Below are 21593 nucleotides of genomic sequence, written 5' to 3'. Positions count from 1 at the left end.
ACAGACAGGAAGAGGCAGCTCCATGAATTGACCGGACTCTGTTGTATGTTTGCAAATTATAGAGAAAATTTGAGGATGATAATGAAAGGTTTATAATAAAATAAATTAGGATTCTTTAATCTTTATGCTCTTTCTTGACAAAAAAAGTGACCTAAGATATTAAGTAAGTTTGTCGTAAAAACAGGCAAAAATTCTGTCGATGGGGTGAGAAAAACGAACTTGAATTAGGTACAAACTAAATTCAAGGTTTTTTTTACCTCATCGGCAGGTTTATTGCTTGTTTTTACCACAAATGTACTTAATTCTTGGATTATTTTTCATAAAACAAGACTTCATTTCTTAGGTCACTTTTCTTGTCAAGTAAAAGTTTTAGATATTTTGACTAAAAACAAGACAAAAAAGACCTTGTAAGAATGTCAATTTTGCAGTAGGGAAAGTGAGAGATAAACAAATAAGAAACACACATTGACACACACACACAAACACAGACCTTTATACTCAAATATAGAGTGATGGCTGAATGGATGCACTTTATTGATCCCTGAGGGGCTCCGAATACATCTCCAGTTGAAGATATCTGTCTCTTTTTTCTTTCATCTAGAATCAAACAATCTCCCTTTTCCCTTGATGCTAATTTGAAGAAGACTTCACGATAGATCAAGGTTTTACGACTTTCTGTAGAGGCGATGAAGTGTCACTGCCACACCTCGTTTTTAGTGCTAATGATCTTTCGCACTGAACACAAATTAGAATTATAGAAGAAAATGCTCGAAAAAAATAGATACAGATAGAAGACATTTGCTGTCTCTTGGAAATACTGTTATATTTAATCTAAATACTTTGTGATGGCAATGTCATAAATTATGTTATTCGTCTATCAGTTTGAGTAACAGAAGGCAAGCTTTGTTTAACACATTTTACAGAAGATGTGCACAAAAATAGTGTACAGATTTTATCAAGCATCTGTATGTTGTGGCCCATTTGTGCTACAGACAGGAGTTTTACCTGAAATTGTGCGTCTGGAGAGACATATTGGTTCTTGTATTCGACTGGATTCGTAGTGCAATAGATTGTGGGTCTGATTCCCAGGGAACACACATACACATGCTTTGGCATCTGCAAAAAGGAACAAATATACATGTACAAATCCCCAAGCACACTTAAGGGTGGGATATTTTCTAAACCAGAAAGTAACCACTCAAAACACCATAGCAACCAGAACATGCTAGCAACCAAATGCATCCACCCAGAACTTTATAGCAACCACTCAGGACTCCTTTTAAACAGCAACGCTCTAGTAACCTGACAGCTGTCTTATCTCTAAGTTTTTCCAGTATTTCTCTCTCCCGTTTTATCTATGTTCTTTTTGTGTAAATGCTTGTCATAATGATGCAAATGAGAGATTGCATTTATATGAAAAATGATATATATAAAAGATGTCCTCTGAATTCTGATGGCAATTGCGTCAATTGGTAATCGGAGAAATGCATTAATCATGGATAGCACTGGGGATGCTGGCAGTGCATGCGGCATGTGGAGAAAGCTTCTCCTTGGCAACACTAGGCTATGTTTAGGCGGTGTGTGCCAGCGTTCGTCCTGGTGACGGTCGATTGATTTGGGTCTCTCATGGCAGCAGACAAGACAACATTTTTCTTCAGAAAATTGTTCGTGCAATGATGGATCATTAGTTGCTTGTTTTGATCTCTCTAGAGGATGCATCAACTGGAAGTTTTGCCTCAACAATATAAGCCCATTAGACCTCATTAAAAGGATAGTTCACAGATAGTTTCACAATCATTTACTCAGCTCGTGTCATTCCAAACGTGTATGACTTGCTTTCTTAACTCACAAAAGAAATTACTTTGAAGATTGTTGGTAACCAAACAACATTGACTACGTTGACTTCCATTGTACGAAAAAAAACCCACTGAAACATTTCTCAAACTAGAAAGAATCAAATGCAGGTTTTAAATGATGTGTGGGTGATTAAACAATGACAGGATTTTCATTTTTGGGTGAATTATTCCTTTAAGACAGACAGACTTAAGTTTTCTCTCTTTTACAAATACTAATTTTCCTTCCATGCTTTCCATGTTTAGATCAAAAATAATTAATGAAATGCTTTATTGCAGACAATTATGTATCAAATCTTCAATTGAACGGAAGGCATAGAAAGTAAATGGGGTTGCACGTATAGTGCAGTCATTTAGAGAGTTGGACAGAAAGAAATTTAGCAACTTTGAAGTGCAGGGAATGAGGTTTTTAAAGCTTCTGATATCAAAAGTGGCAGGAATTACGCTTTTCACCATGGCAACAAACGTCGAGTGCTTTCATTACGCCACAGACAGCCATGGGAGTTACTTAAATAAGCGAGAATGTGCATTTGTCTCTCAGTAATCATAGAGAAAACCGAGCACATCAAAACTGTGGCCGTGGGTTTCAAGTAGTGGTGATTAGAATAACCTTTAACAGGCTCTTATACTGAAACTCTTGATATAATGAGCTTTATTACTGTAATATGCTGCTGCACATAAGACTGTTTCTGATTCTTTTCTTTCAGGCAAATATTTCCCATCTTTGAAAGCAATAGAATTACGGCCAATGTGATTTTTAGATATCATATTTGTTTATTGGTGGACCGGCAATAAATCGCAAATTGATTTTCCACAGCAAGCTTTTGGAATAGACAGGCTCGTATTCTTCCAAAAAAGGGACATTTTGTGACAATAGCTTTAACACACTTTTTATAGTGACATGGAGTTTGTTTGATTTTATAAATGACATGCACACAATCGTGCTCATGCACATTCCTTTGCACCTAAACATGATAAGAGCAATACTATTATTCAGATAATTAGAGATCAATAATTCTGGTAAAACAAGACATCAGGTGTCTTCATTCTGCCTAGATCAATCCACCCAATGTTTCTAGATATTTTATTACCAGGCTAAACAGCAGCCTAGTAACAGCAGGGTAGAAACACGGACCCAAAGTCACACATGATCCTTCACATGTTTATCCAAGCAAACGTTAAATGACCATCGGACGCGATAGATGCGCCAGAAATGCAACGGTACTGAAACTGAGCCGCCCGAAGCCCCGCCCACCCGCTCGCTCGAGACTCACGGAGGGTTCCGCTGCTGTCGGACTCTATCGCTTAACGTTTGCCAGACTTGGATAAGAGTGGACGCAGGGGCTCGGGGCCGGTCAAGGGATTCGCAACATTATTTCAAGCCTGTCGTCTGTGCATCGCGGTCATCTCGTACGGTAAATAAGTATGCATGCTCGACCATTTAAATGCTGCACTAGTGGTGATGATGACTGTGCCCTGCGTCCGTCTCAGTTGCATGAACCCAAATGGGCTTTGGGAGACCCGATTGACCACAATGCATCGTTTTGTCACGCGAGTCGATGCCGGCGCGTATTGCTTTTTTTTGGACTGTGTAGCGGTGCACTTGTGTGTCAAACATGACATGGGAACCGGTTTAAAGCCCACTGGAGTTCATCACACGCGTTGTGTGCGAAACACCAGGGGATGTTAATGTTACATAATTGCGCCCCAGAAATCATTTACTTGCTATTTTGCGAAAAAATCACGGTGTCGTTTTTGGATGTGCAGTTGCAAAATTAGCGTAAACTTTGCGTAATAAGCTCGCGTTTGTTTGGCGTTGACGCGCACCGAGCGCACGACGTTAATGCGCGAATAATTTAGAGATCATTTTGACTGTTAAACGATTGAATTATAAGTTTGGGGAAATGTGGTAGTGTTGAGATAATCTGCACATTCAGTTGTTAACTCTACGTTGACCACAGACCGCGGAAAACCTTGCGTAAAATAACGCGTTCACGAGTACTTAGTGAAGAATTTGCGTCTGCGATTTGATGCCACACCTAACAGATAGATTCACGCGCACAGCTGCCCGGAGTGACTGTGCTCGGCTGCTGTGGAATGGACGCGAAGTTGTGTAACTTAAATGAGCTTTAAACAGCAGGGACGTGTGATTTAATAGTCTGGTTTGTATCAGGGTGAACCGTGCAGCGCATGCCATAGCAGTCTGTACTTAGTTATTATCAGCACCATTTGAACATGAGCATCCCTGCAGACTTATCTCGAGTCAAGTTCAAGTCAGGTTCACGGTATTGATGGTGGGTTTCGTGGCAACCTGACTGACACAAAGCTTAATGGTATCTACTTAAAAGTGCATGAAAATCCAAATGCCAATGTTGCTTTTCAGGCGTAGTTCTCTTATTTATTCAAAGAGAGAATGGATGCCCGTGTAAAGTCTGTGCTTTGATACTTATAGACTTGAGAAGAGCCAAATGGGGCCTGTTTTCCAAGGAAATTCAAAATACAAATATGTGAAAAGTAGAGATGCTGGCTTATGTTTGAAATTGATGCAGTAAGATGCATTTCTGATTATACAGGTTGCATAATTCAGCTTTGTTTAATAGTTGTATCGATGAACGTACATGAAAAATGTCTTTATAGATTGGGAAACGGTTTCAAGCTTTGCACGTTTATACAACATTTACATATTTGACTTAAAAACAAGGCGCTTTGTATTGTCTGTGTTGTTAGAGCTGTAGGGCATATTGACGGAACATTGATTTCTCCCGGAAATTGTTTATGACACAAAGATTTGATTTCTTTTTCCACTGCAGGCAGTCTGAAAAATGTCAAGCGTTTTTGCATAACAACAGTTTGTTCCTGACAGAAATGTGATATTTTTATTACGTTGTTTTACGATGACAGTATAATTCTGTATATGCAAATCTCTCCAATCTGACATGACAGCTAGCAATTAGTCAGTTCAAAGTATTCTCCCTCAGTGAATCTCTTATTTAAATCTTGAATAACAGGCTTGTGTTTTGATCTAATGAATGAATGTACAGATGGATACCGACAGCATATCATCACCTTGTTAGCCTTTAGAATGCACCTTTAGTTGCTCCCTTGCCGCTCACATCTGGTGTCATGGAAATGTTGCAGCGCCCCCTCAACCTCCACTAGGACACCTGCTGCTCTTTACATCTGTACCCTGACAGGGTCTGCTGCCATGGCTTCCCTTTGGCACCGTGTCAGTGGAAACATTGGCGGGCACTGCAATAACGTGACTGTCTGTACGAGATTCGGACGGTAGATTAGCCATCGGAGGCCAAATATTGTTTCGTAGGCGAGGAAATATGCGAATTATCGAGTTTCGATGATATCATATCTTTCAGTGCATAGTGGTGGACACTGTGCGGTTATATCCGATTTCATTTAGTTTACACACCTAAATTTATGTGTCAGCTATGAAAGTGTCATTGTGAGTTGTAGGTAATTCTGCTGGCTGATAGCACTGTAAGGAAGAGAGAATTTGGCACGCTACATTAGAGATAATGTCAATGATCGGAGATCGCCGCCTCTGTGTTTAGTTCCCACAATCCTTTGCTGTTCTTATTTCCTTGACCTCTTGTATTTATTGCATGAGTGAGTGTGTTTTAACGGAGATAAACTATGCATGCTGTGCACCAGCATATCGCCGCTGTCCTAAAGCCTTGTATCCCCATAATTTGCAATTTGTTTTTGTTGCCATAAATCATGAATATTAGTCACCCTTTATGTTTGTGACCAAGTTTTGCAAATATCTTATCGATTAAAAGTGCTTGTGAACTTTGACAACACAGTATATGCAGTTATATATCCAGAAAACTGCAAACTAATAGGTTATTTTCTTGGTCATATTTCAATGTATGGCAAAGGCAACATTGTTTTTGTTATATCTGATTTTGTGTCAGCTGTAATTCCGGATTTGTGTTGTCCTTGCACAACGTATGCCTTGGGCACGATACAAATGGCACGCTGAACAAAGTCGTACTATGGTCTGTAAATTAATTTGGCAAGAAATCAACTTGTGTTGGAGCGGCGCCTCAGCGGCACACACACACGATCTGACACAAGCAGCGGCGCTTCTGTAGGCTATGCAACTTTGAGTCCGGTTTACATAATTTCCTAATCCGGTTTCCTCCTCTTTTCGTCATCGGTTTCTGTCTTATTTTTCTGTTTTACTATTATTAAAGGATATATCAGTGAGACACATTACAGCTGCAGTAGTATTTAGCACAAGGTATTGAGTTACGGATATTTTGCCCCAGTGTGGCTAAACACTTAACTAAAAGTTGATTCAAGAGCATCATTTTAACCCACAGCATGTTACAAAACCATAGTACTTATACTTTTTCCCTCATACTTTCATTTTAAATTCTACTGTACATAGTATACACATTTTCTGTATGCATAATACCAATTGAATACTACTGTAGAACAGGGTGCAACTAGAGCAAAGTGCATGAAATTATAATCCAAATACGATGTTTTACTTTTCTTCTTTCCTCAATTCTTTGTGACACCCCAGATTCTTGTTATAGATTGATTTACCAAAACAAGCGTTGCACTGTGGTGATATGAAAGGATTCCCTCTAAAAATGTAGGCTTATTTGAACCCATGGTTGGGTTAAAAATGGACAAACCAACTGGTCGGTAAGAATAACCAAGAAAAGGGTTAAAATTTACCCAACAATGGGATAAAACAAACCCAAGAGTAACCCAGTGTGTCCCTTTTTGACCCAACCATGGGTTTAAATAACCCAACGGTTTTAGTGGTTTTGTTGCATTTTGACATAATTACATAAGCTCCAACAAGTGCATGGACCATTTTTTTGTCAAAAAAATTGGAAAAATAATTTACACACTTATGTTTAAGATATTTGCTTACATTGTTATTCCATTCCTAACATACAAACTAGTATAAATATGCTTATTTGTATATCCAGTCTTATCTTGTGTAAATAATGTAAATAAACACTTCACATATATCCATCTATATTGGAGTTTGTTTCCAATATGAATTAACTCCGTTTTCATTTTTCTCAAAAATCATGTTTTTCATTATGTTATCATGTTTTTTGGGTTTTATTGTGTCAGTTAGCTGTGTTTTTTTAGTTATTATAGCATAAATCAAAACAAATCCACTGCAGTTAGATTGATATTCATTGGAATGCACAATAATAAAACTTCAAATTTTTTCTTAATTTACCCAACTTCAGGCACAATTTACAACAAACCAATCTGAATTGGAAGGGCACATTTTTTTTCTAATTTCATAAAAACTTGAATAGGGAAAAGAAGTAAATTGCAACTTCCGTTTCATGGTGACTTTGAAACTCCTTCTTGTTTCGCTTTCTTTTCTTCTGACTTGTTCTCTATGAAAACATGATATTTGTGCTTGGAGACCAACCATCTGTTGTCTGTAGATTTGAAGTAGACAGACAGAGAGATCCAGTAAGAACAGAAGATAAAGCATAAGTATGTGTGACAGCATAGAAAGAGAGAGAGAGAGAGAGAGAGGAAAGCGAGGAAAGGGGCCGTATGGTTGATGGTTGTGCGACTATGCAAGCGTTGTGCTTGTGCTTTGCAAGAGGAAATTGTGTGTCACCACAACAACCAAGCTATTTATACCACACTGGTGGTCTCCCTTAGACAGCACTATTTGATTTTTTTTACGATTGGCAGACAGTTTTATCTAAAGCAACATACTGTGTATTCAGGGCATGTATTTGATCAGTTTATGTATTCCATGGGATTGAAACCCGTGACCTATCGGCACGCTCTTCAGGCAAAACCACAGGATTTACATAATGTGAAAATCTGTTCAGTCTTGGTTTTTTGTTTCTGCCTGACTCAGTTTTGGGTTTGATGATGTGAAGAAAACATCATTATGTGCCATCTGATAAAACGTGAATGAATGAATTACAATCTGCCAGTATTTTCCTGTTGTAACATGTGAAAGACGTTTTTTTCCCTTTGTTGATTTGATGTTGGCATGTTTGTGACTCAGAAAAGGATGGTGCAGTACAGTGCACAGACACAGACACATGTTCACACACAAACGCACACACAGTTTCTGTTATCTTAGGCAATAATTTGGCCTGTTTTTTGTACTTTCTTGATCGTCAGGAAGGGAAACTCAGTCCTTTCACTGAGAAGCAATGGATGGAAAAAGGAGAGTAAGATAACCACAATGAATGGAAAAAGAAGGTGCTGATTATTGATGCTACAAAGGCAGAGAGAGAGAGAGAGAGAGAGAGAGAACAAGAGAGAGGCAGATAGCAAAGCATATGAGGAAATAAATCACTGCTGAGGAATGAAAAGATAAAGAAACTATATTTTGGAAAAAATGTGCACAGTTGTGTTTTTATGTTTGTACTGACTGAGAATTGCAGGAATTACCAGCCCAAAAAAGACCTCAAATAATTGATCCAAAAAAGATCAAGACCTCAAATAATATTATTTTCTCAATCAGTTTTTGGAAAGATTGTATAAAATAAAAGGTAAATGATGTGGGACTTAGGGTACTCTGATGATAATTTGTGTTGTTTGAGGCATAAACCAAATAAAAAAAGACTTATTGCCGAATTGCTGTTTTGAGGTCATGTAGATTTTCAATTGGTTTATGTCATTCAATCGGAAATGTCAAATTATCCATATATGTCGTTTATCGCCGTCTCATTTTAAAGTGTAAAACTGTAGATGACCATATGTAGTCACCTTGACGTAAGTCAAATGATGTTAGTCTGTCATTGTACCTGACAGGTCAACTTATAAATACAACAACATTACCATTTTGAATCAGGGTAAAGGATGGAAACTATTTTAAAAGTAGATTTTTATGTACACACTCAATAACTGATTTTTAGCTTATGTTTAAATACGAAAAATTGCTGCGTTGACATCAACTTTTTAATCAAGTCATGTTGGTATGAAATGCTGAAATTGTTGAATAATTCAATCTTAAATGTGCTGTATCGTAGCTTCGAAATGAGAAGATTCTATCTGTTTTGTGAGCACTTTTGAGATATTGAGCTTCGAAGTTTTGACATTCCATTTGACTTGTAGATCAAACCTTTTTGGTTTCCTTAAAAAAGTCCTAAAATGTACGCAACGTAAAGAAAAAAAATCACAAAATTTAAATAAATTGTAATGTCTTGAATAAAATTCCTTATAATTCCAAGGCAACAACATTACGGAAATAAAATGTTGTGGATGTTGTTTCACGTTGACTGCGAGCTCAAATTAAATCCCAGATGCACGATTAATCAATGCGCAAAACATATTTTAATGAATAAATTAATTCATCCTCTTGAACTTGTGCAATGAGACCTACCATTTGATGTTTTAATGTGTTCTCCATTAAGCCTTCAGCAAGTATAAATAACTAGACCGGCCGTGTGTTTGCTGATGATTAGCTTTTACTAGAAGGCATGTTTTTGCCATAATCTTTTAATAGCCAATGCACCAGCGTATGAAAAACCTCCCTATATTCAAAATGCCTCAGATTCAATGAGTGTTTGAGATTCCAATGGGCGTATTGCATGAAAATGTGGTATTCTGAAATAGTCGCTGCGGTGGGATTCACAATATTTTAGTGGGAGATATTGAAAGAGCTGTCTGTCCAAATTACCATCCCTGTCTGTTTTCATCACTGTCCTGTTTTATCTGCTCCTCTTTCAGATCCAAACGTGCTTATATGCATTTCTCCCTTGTTTCACGGTGTCATCTTCATTTATTTGCTCTTGTGAAAACTCTGCACCTCTCCAGATTTGCCTCCGTCCTCTCCTTACCGTGTTTTAAATATAATTGGGGACGCTATAGAAGCGATAAGACAACACAGACGAAACATGTTTTTACTGTGAATTTGCTTGTTACGGCTCGTCCAGGCTTTGTGTTCAGAACGATTTACATTTACGTTTACATTTAGTCATTTAGCAGACGCTTTTATCCAAAGCGATTTACAGATGAGATAAACAATGGAAACGATTGGAACAACTTGAGGAAAACAAAAAGCATAAGTGCAATAAAAAACTAGTCTCATATATCCTACCACAGTATACAAAGCTTCGTTTTTTTTTTGAAAGAGTGTAAAAGAGTGTAAACGTGTAAATATTTGTTCACTCCCTTTTTTGCTCATGGATTAAAAACCATACAATGAAAAAAAGATTGTATTAAACAGTCTCATGCTTATGCTTACGGGGTAACATGAAGTGTGATTATTGTAATATAATTCTGTAATTAATCAGAATCAGAATCAAAAGCGCTTTATGGCCAACAAGGAATTTTCTTGTGTTGGAAGCTTCTTTTACAGACATTCAACACAATGACAATACAAAAAGTCCAAAAATATGCTAAAATATGCATATGTAAGATAAAAGACTATTGTACAGAAAATGGGGGACTGTTCACTAAAAATCAACATAGTGACGCTCCTGTATGTAAACTGTAAAAGTTGAACATACGAACATTTTGCGACTATGCCATACTGTGTCACCACTATTTGTTGATCTAATTCTTTCATTTTACGAAAGACAACATCACAGAAGCATATTATACCGTCTCTCACAAGCGATGAATGGTCGGGATTGTTCTGTAATCTTTACAGCCACGTCTTTTAATTACTCTCCTCGTCTCCATTGCTTGCTCTGTTTTGCCTCTTTAGTATCTCTCCCTTCCAAAAGCGCCCGCTCACCCCTCCTCTACCTTCCCGTCTCACTGCATCAAAGAACCGACTTGAAGTGCCTTTTTCGGTATGGCATGCGGGCTTCCTCAGCTTCTGCGTAGTTGGCAGGACCAAGAGAGCCGAGCGACATGATTGTGAGCGTATGCCAGCAGATGAGAGCCGCACGCTCTGCAGGAGGACAGATAATGAGCGACATTGTCCAGCATCATGCGCTGTGCTCTTACTAACTTTCATTTAGAAGAGAAAATGCATCATCTGTCTGCCGATTACCCCAACGCCAAAAAGAAAAGCAACTTAATTGTCCTCATCAACGGGAGTTTACTGTGGCAAAAAAAAGACTGACAGTCGTACAAGTGACCTTTTTTTGTGGACAACAGATCGGTGTCAAAATTTAATTGGCCGAAAGAGAAATTTATGATGATTAAGATGCCATTATCTCCCCAGGGCTGTAAACATTCCTTTCAATGAAATGTGTCATGCGATTTAGAGCTGCCCAATTAGAAACAAACGTAAAATAACATTTATTTTGACACTTTCCATTTAAACAGTCTTTGTAATTCGCTGTTACTGTCAATGAAATGGAAATCCTTTACTACTTCCCAGTATGCAAACTGTACACTATGTTTAGTTATTGTCAGGTTATGGATGTCAAGTTTTAATCCAATCACATCTAAAAATGATCAAAACATTTGGAAGTCAAGAATTGAACAAGTACCTTGTTAATATGAAAATTTCAGTAATGCTAAAAAAGTTGATGCCATATAGAACCATTTTTGGTTCCACAAAGAACCATCCAGTCAAAGGTTCTTTAAAGATACATCTCTTTCTCAGCTTTTTATAATCTGAATAACCTTTTTTCGCCACAAAGTACTTTTTTTAAACAGAAAGGTTCTTTGTATGTTAAAGGTTCGTTATGGAACCAGTAAGACAAACAAGGTTCTTCTATGGCATTCTGAACCTTTATTTTTAAGATGCTGGATTTACTCAGACTCATGGGTTTTATGTAGACTTTATATATTACCTCAGACTTTATTAAGAAAATGCACATAGTATACTCCTCATAGTGAATATACTTTAAACGTACGTCATACTGAACTGTAGAAGTAGAGTAGTGTGTACTATTCCATCCTAAACGCAGCCTATTAAAGCACCAAGCCTTTCAAAGCCGTCTCCCGAGTGACTGATGGATCCTCTGGTCTCACGTTTCTATTTCTTAATAAATAGCCTCATTCTCTTCTGAGTACGTCTCTGTTGTTCACGGCTCAATAATTCTTCGCCTGCATCCTCTTTACCGTTCTGCGTTTGTCATTTTCTTTCATTATTCGCGAACATGTCTATCTCCGCGTCTCCTCCCGTTCGAAATCTTTTCAATTCCAAAGCATTCCCAAGAAACCCGTCGCCAAATTTCATTAGTGCCGACATTTGCATTTCCTGTCAGCGTGTTGCTGTAAGCAGATTTTTTGGAAGACTTCATTTTAAAACTTTTTGAGTCCTGTCAACGTTTTCGCTGGGTTCAATTTGGACACGGTACTTCGCTGATGTAGTGGACGGAGGGAGGTAGTGCTTGCGAGAGAGGAAGAGTAACTTCTGCATCAGCAGAGATCTACGGACAGAGATACGGTGAAATTGCCCTTGGCCTTGTAGCTCTGGCAGAAGGCGGTGTTTTAAGGGTTTTAAGGTGATAAGAAGACTGGCACTTAGATGATGATATGTATCTGTAAGCGAGATCCTGAAGTGTAGTGGCTGCATTTAAGCGATAAATTTCACTTTGACTAACTGAACAGAATTAACTGATACACTGATAGCAGTCAGTGATATTACCCTTATACAGAATTACATTTACTTTTTATATCAGGGCTGTAATGTTGATTTGAACCTCTTCTTAATGGTTGCACATTTTAAATGATCATGTGTTTTTCAACATTTCTCTATTTATCTGCTCCAAATATTTTCAATATTTTCTTTTGGTCAATATTTATCTTCTCAAAAATGTTTTGCGTTCTTTAAATCTTTTAGATTTGTACAATTTACGCCGTCACCTCAGAAGGTTGGTGGGTGTGTACGACAGTGATGTCACCACTGTAGCTGATTTTAATTGGTTAATCTGACAGCATTACAAACCATTGCTGTCTTTCCGAAACCTCAGAAGTCTAAATTCACTTTTTTCCAGGAAATGGGAAAAACTGTACTTTTTAATGATTAAATACTGGGATTATTATTTGTCTCTGTGTACTGTGCATATTCATTTTGTATTTTCACATACATTAACATATATAAATGTAATGGTTTTGCCTTTAATTGTACAGAATATTAGAGAGGACTGGAAGGGATATGGGAGAGAGAAGGGGGTGGGTTCGTGAAAGGACCACGAGACGGGAATTGAATTTGGGTCACCCGATGCGCAACCGCGCCACATGTCGGTGCCACATGCGTGGGCGCACTGCCCACTAGGCTACAAGCTCTGATGTACATTGACATATTTAAGAAAAATATAAAATATAAAAACAAATAAACATTTATATTTAATTTGAATTATTGGTAAATATGAATACATATATGTAAATATTTTCCAATTATATACATGTGTGTGTATGTGTTTATAAATACAAAATTAATACACACAGTACACAGACGTATATTATTTCAACACAAACTTTTATTCTGGATGCAATTAATTGCGATTACTCATTTGACAGACCTATTAAATACTGTGTTGTTGAGAATTACTTTTTAATACTTTTAATTGTTTCCATTTTTGCGAAACCCAGTGACAAACATTAAAGATGACAAATAAAACCGATTTATGGTAAAATCTGATCTTTCAAAGGGACGGTGGCTTTTCACACTCCTTTTCTACCCAATATTGAAATAGATATAACCAGAACTATTAATTTATAAACAATTTGTATGTAATCAGAAATTCTGATCCCAGGTCTTGCCTCATTACTTGTAGTCTTTGGAATACTGCAATGCAGAGAAACAGTAAATGGCATTTGATTTTAACTACAAATATATAATAAATTGTGTTTTCATGTCTATTCTCCTGTGTCACTTTGAGGTCTTTTAACATTCACCTTTTAACTATTACTACTTATGCATTTTTAATATAACATAGCACTTATTACGTTAAAAATTTCTAGAGTAAAAGCTCCTTTATTGCACATTGGAATACACATTCATAGATTTGACCAACAGCAGTCATCAGATCTGTGAGATCCAGACACACTGACTGATGTTTTCCACCGTTTACATCAGCATGGCTTGTCCAATATTATCCGCTTCACAGTCTACAGTCTAAACTAATTTTCTGGTCAATAGAAGCAAGGTCACTAATGTTTTTCCATTTGTATCCCAACGCTTTACTTCCGTGCTACGGCGGTCATATGCGCAGTGCCTGCACAGTTTGCCAGCCTGCAGTTAATTCACGATGTGCTTCAGTCTTCCGTGATATCTACAGCTGCTCCGTACTGGCACCTGCACCATCTCACCACAAACGCTCGAGGAAACCTGTAAAAAAATACATGCTGTTTTATGAATGAATAAACAGCCACCGCGTTTCATTGAATAATGTTTAGCACACAAACACATTTCTGTGTAATTAAATGTAAAGCATGAAGGAACCTCTGTATAAGTTAGTCAGTGTTCCTCTTGTACAGATGTTGTGGGTTTCCAGAGAATGTGTATCTTGAATAAATAAAAAAAGACAAACAGAGTCTCCCAAAAGCATAGATGTAAATCAATGGGTTTTGTAAAGGATCTTTATCTGGTCTAGTGGGACACACTGCAAAAAATGACATTTTGTCGAGTGTCTTTGTCTGTTTTGTAGTACAAATTATTAAACAAGATGTACTTAACCTAAAATGTTTAGTCTCTTTTTAAGAAGAAAAGTATAAGAAATATGTAAGTTTATGGTAAAACAAGTCAAAAAATCTGCTGTTGGGCATACAACAGTCATATTTGTCCATGTATATAAAAAACATGTTTTCTTTGAAAACCTTGATTTTTATTGTTTACATTTCACAGACTTTGTCACTCCCGAGGTTTGATTTTGTTGAAATTCGGCAGACACTTCAGTGAGAAGGGCCACAATATATCTACAAATTCTGATGAATTTAAAATGTTGTTTCCAAAGTTTTCTGCGGCTGTATATAGATTTATACAGTGATATAGATGCTTCCGCAATTCACGCTAGGATGGGAGAGAGTATTTTAACACAGAAAAAGAGAAACACCTGAACTGTCAGATTGTTTCAGAGTTGAGCAAAGGAACCCAGTCAGCTGCTGTTTAAAGCATCTCAGAAATGTTGCAGTATGGCCCTGTGCCGAGGTCGCTCTTCTCCTTGCAGGAGGTACATCCCTTAAATCCTCATTTACATGTTTTCCAATTTCTAATAGAGAATTCATATGCCTCATTTTTAATTTACATCATCACGGATGAATGCTCACCTGACTTGATTTTCAATGCTGATCACATTCATGAGGGGCTGAAAGAACCTTGTGCCAGGGTCATTATCATATACAGTAGGTTAAGATCAAGGAGACTCATTTCCTCAGTCATCATTTACCCTCACGCCCTCAAATAATTTTTAAAGGATTTTCTCATAAGAAAACTCCAAACGCTCTTTTTTTCTTTAAATACAATGACATAAAACAAGAACCGGAGCTGTCAGCCTCCTGTGCCATTTCATGAATAAAACCAGATTGATCGAGGATTACAAATCCCTATTTTGGTCTGCAGTGCCAGCATCTTAACAGGGGATTGGTCCGGGTAATTTCACCGTATGTGATATTTTAGCTATTATGGAATGGAAGGCAGTAACCGCAGTATGGAAACCAAGGCAACATGCTTTTGTACCCCAGTCAAGCCAATCAAATAGAAAGTGCTGAATGTAGTTGAGGTGATTCGAGAGCTCCTGGTGTGATCATTCAGCGTAGACTTGCATTCTACAGTTTTGCAGTCATGTCTTATCTTTGAAGAAACAGCTACAGGAGAAATTGATCTGACCGAGTATGACCATATAATGTCTTCACTTTTTAAGTTTTAGATGTAGATTTATACTTGTAGAACAGTGTTTGTCATACATATTTCATGCAACCCTAAACTCTAGGTTATACTGCAAAAGATGCAGTTTGACTTATTGACATGTGATCTGATTTGATGTGATTTTGCATGCAAGCTGTCAAGCAGAATTGACATCAAAACACTGTTTTAAAGCTCATGGCATGAGATGAACCTTTTGTTTGCTTGGATCTCATAGGGTCATTGCGTTTCAAATCAACCCAATTTTATATATTTCCCCAGCGTACATTTTTGAATTTCTTTTTTATATTTTTACAGAAGCCTTCATGAGTATTGATGAAAGCCAAAATATGAAATGCCACCTCACCGATGAATATTACCTGAGTAATCCACTCATTTGAAGAGGAGGGCAAAAATGACAAATGTCACATTAAATTTGGAGCCATATTAGAGGGGGTGAAAACTGACGTGAGAAATCTGCCAGCAGCATAATTTCACATGGAGATTGGTATATCTAATTGAGAAATCTGTTAACTTTAGCTATCCTTGATGCATTTTTTATAAAAAGTGACAGTTCAAGATGAGGAAAAAGCCATTTTCGTTTTTTGTTATTTTTTTGTGTGCAAAATTTTCATGCCTGTAACTCAAGAAATGTGAAATGTTCGCACTAGTGAACTGGCCAATCATAGCACACCTTGCTATTCAGAGCGATGAGCTTGGTAAAATATCAGCGCGTTTCAGAGAGGTGGAGCAAAGAGGAGATACAAACATGCACGGTATGTGGAAAATACAGAGTTTTTTAACCTTAAATCATGCATACACATTTTATTACATCTAAAGCAAACAATAGTATTTGATTTAACCGCGTCAAATGACTCCTTTAACATCGTGACCATCCCTATACTTTGAGATTATAAAACGTCCATCTATCCCAGATTGAGCGCCCCCTACTGCCACTTAAAACATTGCAAGACTGCTTTATATTTATGCTATTAAATTAGCTGTAAAAAGCCCTAATTCCTTTTAGTAGCACTTCGGGATTCATCCTTAATACTTGACCCGTCTTAATTCTCGACTGTGTCGTATCATTTCATTCCTGTCAGGGTTGAAAGAGCAGTATGTGAAAGCTTAGCACTGCATTATTACGGGGGCTTACGTCGCTCCGAGAAGTTCTTTTCTGCATATGTTGAAGCTTCCTCAGGAGGAGTTTACTCTTGCTTGCCTTATATTTCCATCAAATGTTTGTTTGTTCATTTCTAGAACATGCAGTGGGAGGCATTTGTAGCCGAAGATGAGCATGAGCTAGATGTGCAAATCTCAGCAGACTCAAGGCAAGGTTTGCTTTAATTAGTGTGTGTCTCTGGCTGTACACAGACGCGGTGGGTCCCTGGAGTCTGTGACAATAGAGCAGGCAGGGTTTGTTTTTGTACGAAGCCGTGATTCGCTGTATCACAAGCCGCAGTGACGCGTATCCGTCACCCGCCTCTACTTTCGCTGCATGCCAGTAATGAGAGCGGATTACGGGGATGAAAGATGAAAGGGTTGTCATTCCTCTGCCAATGTGAGAATGTGTGTGCATGTGTGTCAAAGGTTTTCGAGGTTATCCCAATGCACCAAAACCGTTTGATGTTTAAAGGAGCAAAGGGAAAACCAATAGCTCAAACCTATTTGCAGGTAACAGGCCCTCGCCTCCTTGGTTTTCTCAAATGGAACAGCAAGTCGGTATTGACGTGAAGGTTTCTTCCCATGCCGTTAATGATAATGGGATCTTTGCTACTTTAAATCATCCCTGTGGCTTTTTTGCAGATGGGAAATCTTTTTCCTTTGAAGTGAAGACGCTTGGCGACGCTGCCGGCACACTCACGTCTGCCGTGTCTGTTTAATGCCAACTTCCAGCTCTACGGGATTTTATTTTGGGTGTTTTGTATTCTTTAAATAGCGTTCAGAATGCATTTTCACACTTAAGCAGCCTAGAAGAGATGAAACTTGTTCCCTGTGAGTTTTAGAAATTCCTTAAATCTTTTGAGAGTCTCCTGATTTTTTTTGTGTGGGGAAAAACTAGAGAAATCTCTTTTAATGGCCTCATGGAAAAAGTGACTTTTTGACACATTTATAATTACAGATTCATGCTGCTCGCATAACAGCTTCAAACGTACAAACATTTTCATTCGATTTTTAGAAAACTTGGTTACTTAATAGGCAAAGAGCACTTATATTAAAGACTATTTTTTCGTTATCTTAATTATTGAATTATTTATTTTTGCATATGTACATAATTGGCTTCGTAACTCTGTATCCCCTCCACCAATAAGCTGTGGCGGGTGTTCTGGCTCAATATGGCTGTCGTCGCATCATCCAGGTGGATGGTTGAGGAGATTCCTCCCTTCCATGTAAAGCGCTTTGAGTGTCCAGAAAATGTAACAAATTAACAAATTATAAAATTATTATTATTTTTGCATTTGATCTGCTACTCATTTATGTTTTTAAAGTTAATCTCTCACATGGTTTGCATATTGCAAGTTGTTCCTTAGAAACATTTAGTTGAGAAGCAGTGGTAGGCCAGAGAACATATCATTTTTTCATTTCCACTTTTATTTTTTAATGAAATGTCATGTTTTGTTCGTCTCTTGATCGTCTGAGCATCGGTCTGCCCGTGTGAGTTTTGACCTTGCACTGTCCTTGGGTGTCTCCCTCTCTCCCTGCGCCGTTCCCTCAAATCTCATTCATCCCAGACTTTTATATGACATCTCAGTCCAGACCAAAGGGTCACACAGCATTATTCATTCCCTGTGAAGTTTATTGCCATGCTTAGATTTCCAGATATCTTCAGCTTCAACCATCAAAACCCGAAGGAGTGGGTTCTAGTTTCTTGTTGATATGATATGGTATTTCTTATGTTCCTAGTGAATGGTAAAACATAGAGAACATGAATGTTATGGACAAACAAACTATACGAAAACTCTCTATTTTAATTCAGATATTTGTTCTTAAGTAACCATGTGCTCAATATGATTTGGAATATTTTTTTCACTTTAACAGTAATGCATAATGGATTATTTTAGACTATGTAAATGGGAATACAAAACATGTAGACATTCTGGCAGTTCTTTTCACTTTTTGTAAAGTGTGTGAGTTCGCTTTAATTTATGAGAATTTTGAAAACTATAACACACAAATTCCAAGTGTATGCGTCTTAGTTCTTTGTATACCTGGATAGTCCCTGAACCTCAAAACCATTTTAATTAAAACGCACAATGTTTACAGCTTACTTGAGAGATATTAAGCTGTTCTTAAGCCAAGTTCTTCAACATTATGCAAATGAGCCATTTTGTGGAAGCATCTCCAATAAGAGGAGCTACTTCGAATGCTTTTAATGTTTGTATATCATATAATATACAGAATTCATGGGCCAAGCTTGTGCTGTTTTTAAAGGAAATTCCTTAAATAATTTTGGAATGGTTTATTGGTTATAAGATCGTTTAACATAATGGGTAAAGATATGGAAAAGTAGTTTCGTGAGGGATTTTCATGTTTTGAGAACGTCTGAGACAAGCGAAGAAATATAATCTAAACATAAAAGCTGTTTAACAGGTAGCTAATGTAAATGATGAAGGGTTTAGAAAGGTTTTTATTATACCCGATCAGATGTGATTTTCATTTAACTAAACAAATTAATATAAAAAATGGAATGTTGAAATTTTGAAACTTGAAACTTTTTGTTTTTGTTCTACACAAAACAACAGATTTCAAAACGGTGTTCTTTAACCCCGATTCACAATCATAATTCATAATTTGATTCGTCTGCAGTTTCACTGGAAATGTCATTTAAAAGGGTCATATAGCGCGAATATGTGCTTTTATGTGTCTTTGGTGTGTTATACGTTGCCCATGCATGTATTAGAAATTAGACGCAAAAAAAAGATGCATTCTATCTAAAAGTGATTACAATTCCGTCACATGCTTGCATTATTCGACCAAAAAACTGTAGCTTTAAATCATGTATACACATTGCATTACATCTAATACAAACGATAATATTCGTTTTCGCCCTATGATAGGACCCCTTTAAAATATTATGTAAACTAACCTGCAGTTTTTATGTTTCAAACAGATATTGCCCTAGAGAGGCAAAAGTGACAAATTGCTGCTCGTAATTTAATAAAAATGAATCATTGAGCCATAAAAATGCCCTAAATTAGAGAAACATTCATAGGTTTAATGACATTCACAGCATGAAAATGAATAAGTGGATAGAAATGCAGTATTGGTTGAAGATCTCAGAATATCAACAGTCCTAGTTAAAGCTGTTAATGATGTGAGATGTACAGAAGTGCGCTTTGCCTCTCAGGCATTCGGCTCTTAATTGGTTTGGATCCATCAGTCTGCTAGAAAGTTCTTTGTTACTTTATGTGTCTAATTAAAACTGATATACCACATAAAATACCTCGAGCAGCATTCAGTACTTTAACTAGACTTAATAAAATGAGTCCATAGAGAGAAACCAGTACAATGGGAATGTTGAATGTAATGTAGTGTTGATGACTAAAAGCTGAACATTTAAACCTTTTAACCCTTTAATCTACAAAAGTGTTTCCTGAAATGTTTACAAAAACGTCTCTTCGAACCACCTGCCTGCTTCTCTTTCTGGATTTAGATACACAATGTATATATTATGTGTAGTGTAAAAATATTTATACTTTATAATGAGAAGGGTGTATGTAAAGTAGGATAGAGTCGGTGTGTTCGGTCGTACTCGAAAGTCCAAGTTTGTTTTGTACACACCCAGTCTATGTTTGTATTTAGTCGTCATGCTTTGAAAATCGGAGAACTTAACATGACAAAGGTGTGTAGTCACGAAAAGCAGTAGTGTCTCGACAGTGTGATTCCCAGATTCTAGAGACTGGCATCGCAAGTCAATTTTCAAAGAACTGCCTGTAGACATTTCAATAACAGTACGTTTTCACGTTTAATATCACAGGAGCATTAAATGTGGGAGAGACGAGGGTTTGCTAGAGCTTGATCTCGGAGGAAAAAAGAAGGAAGCAATTGCGTAGAAGGAAACTTTGAACTTTGAGTAATGTTGTTGACTTTCTGTATAGTGCTGGAGATGAGGATTAAGATTATATGACTTGTGTTGGGTTAACAACGTTTTCAATATATCTGCTAATGTTTGTGTTAAACTTGTTTCTCTCACTGTATAAGAGTAACTAGCACAATTGTCCACTGCAATAAGAAAATGGATTTTAAAATTCGATTACATTTTTTTTATTTAAAGATAGATTTAAAATATTTTGTGTTATTTTGCAGCACAAATGAGAACGGAATTATATAAACGATTTTATTTTGTCTTGTTTGCACAACTGTCTGCCAATGAGATAAGCCAAATAAATGTACAAATAACTCTTTTCTAGTTCATTTTGAGCTCCATTTGCAGAGATATTTGCACGCTTTGAGCATAAACCTATTTAATCGAACGTTAAATGTCTATTCCATATCCAAACTATATCAACTTTTCAGATTTTAAGAAAGGAAAGTAATACAATATTTTACGAATAGCATTTTATTTTTCTCGTGTTGTCCATTTAAATGTTTATTTAGGTTTTTGGCATACTTGTAATTTAGCTTTTCATGACAGTTTACCAACCTTTCAGGACATGTTTTTATCAATGACCTCTGAATCAAAGCTCACACTGTCATTCAGAATTGATCAATAAGTTAACATATGTGATCATATGTTAACATGCACTTGGTTGTGGTATTTTTGCATGTGTTTTTTTAATAAATGGGTGCAGAACTGATAAGCTTTCTGGTGTGCTCAGTGAAGATTTTCTACATCAAATTCTACATTTAAAAAAAGAGTTTTCCATGATATGACCCTTTAAATCTGTTTATAAGCTCGTGTGAGAGAATTATCTTGGTTGTGATTAAATAATGTCTTCTAATGCATTCTTCTAACTGCATTAGAGTGTGAATGTTTTCTTATAAGCGCATCAGACTATCTGCACACCGTCACTGTT

General features: G+C 37.0%; 1 protein-coding gene across 3 annotated transcripts in view; it reads left to right on the top strand.

Annotated features, from left to right (window-relative positions):
- Window positions 1-3083: 3083 nt before the first annotated feature.
- jupb (junction plakoglobin b) overlaps window positions 3084-21593 on the top strand; it is a 39890-nt gene continuing 21380 nt past the window's right edge. For all 3 annotated transcript variants that reach the window (XM_056741564.1, XM_056741567.1, XM_056741565.1), the window contains exon 1: window positions 3084-3268. The gene's annotated coding sequence lies outside the window, so the exon portion shown is untranslated. The remainder of the gene's footprint in view (window positions 3269-21593) is intronic.

The sequence above is a fragment of the Triplophysa dalaica genome, chromosome 25 (genome assembly GCF_015846415.1).
Source record: "Triplophysa dalaica isolate WHDGS20190420 chromosome 25, ASM1584641v1, whole genome shotgun sequence".
NCBI lineage: Eukaryota > Metazoa > Chordata > Actinopteri > Cypriniformes > Nemacheilidae > Triplophysa > Triplophysa dalaica.
This window is presented reverse-complemented; position numbering and strand designations above follow the sequence as displayed.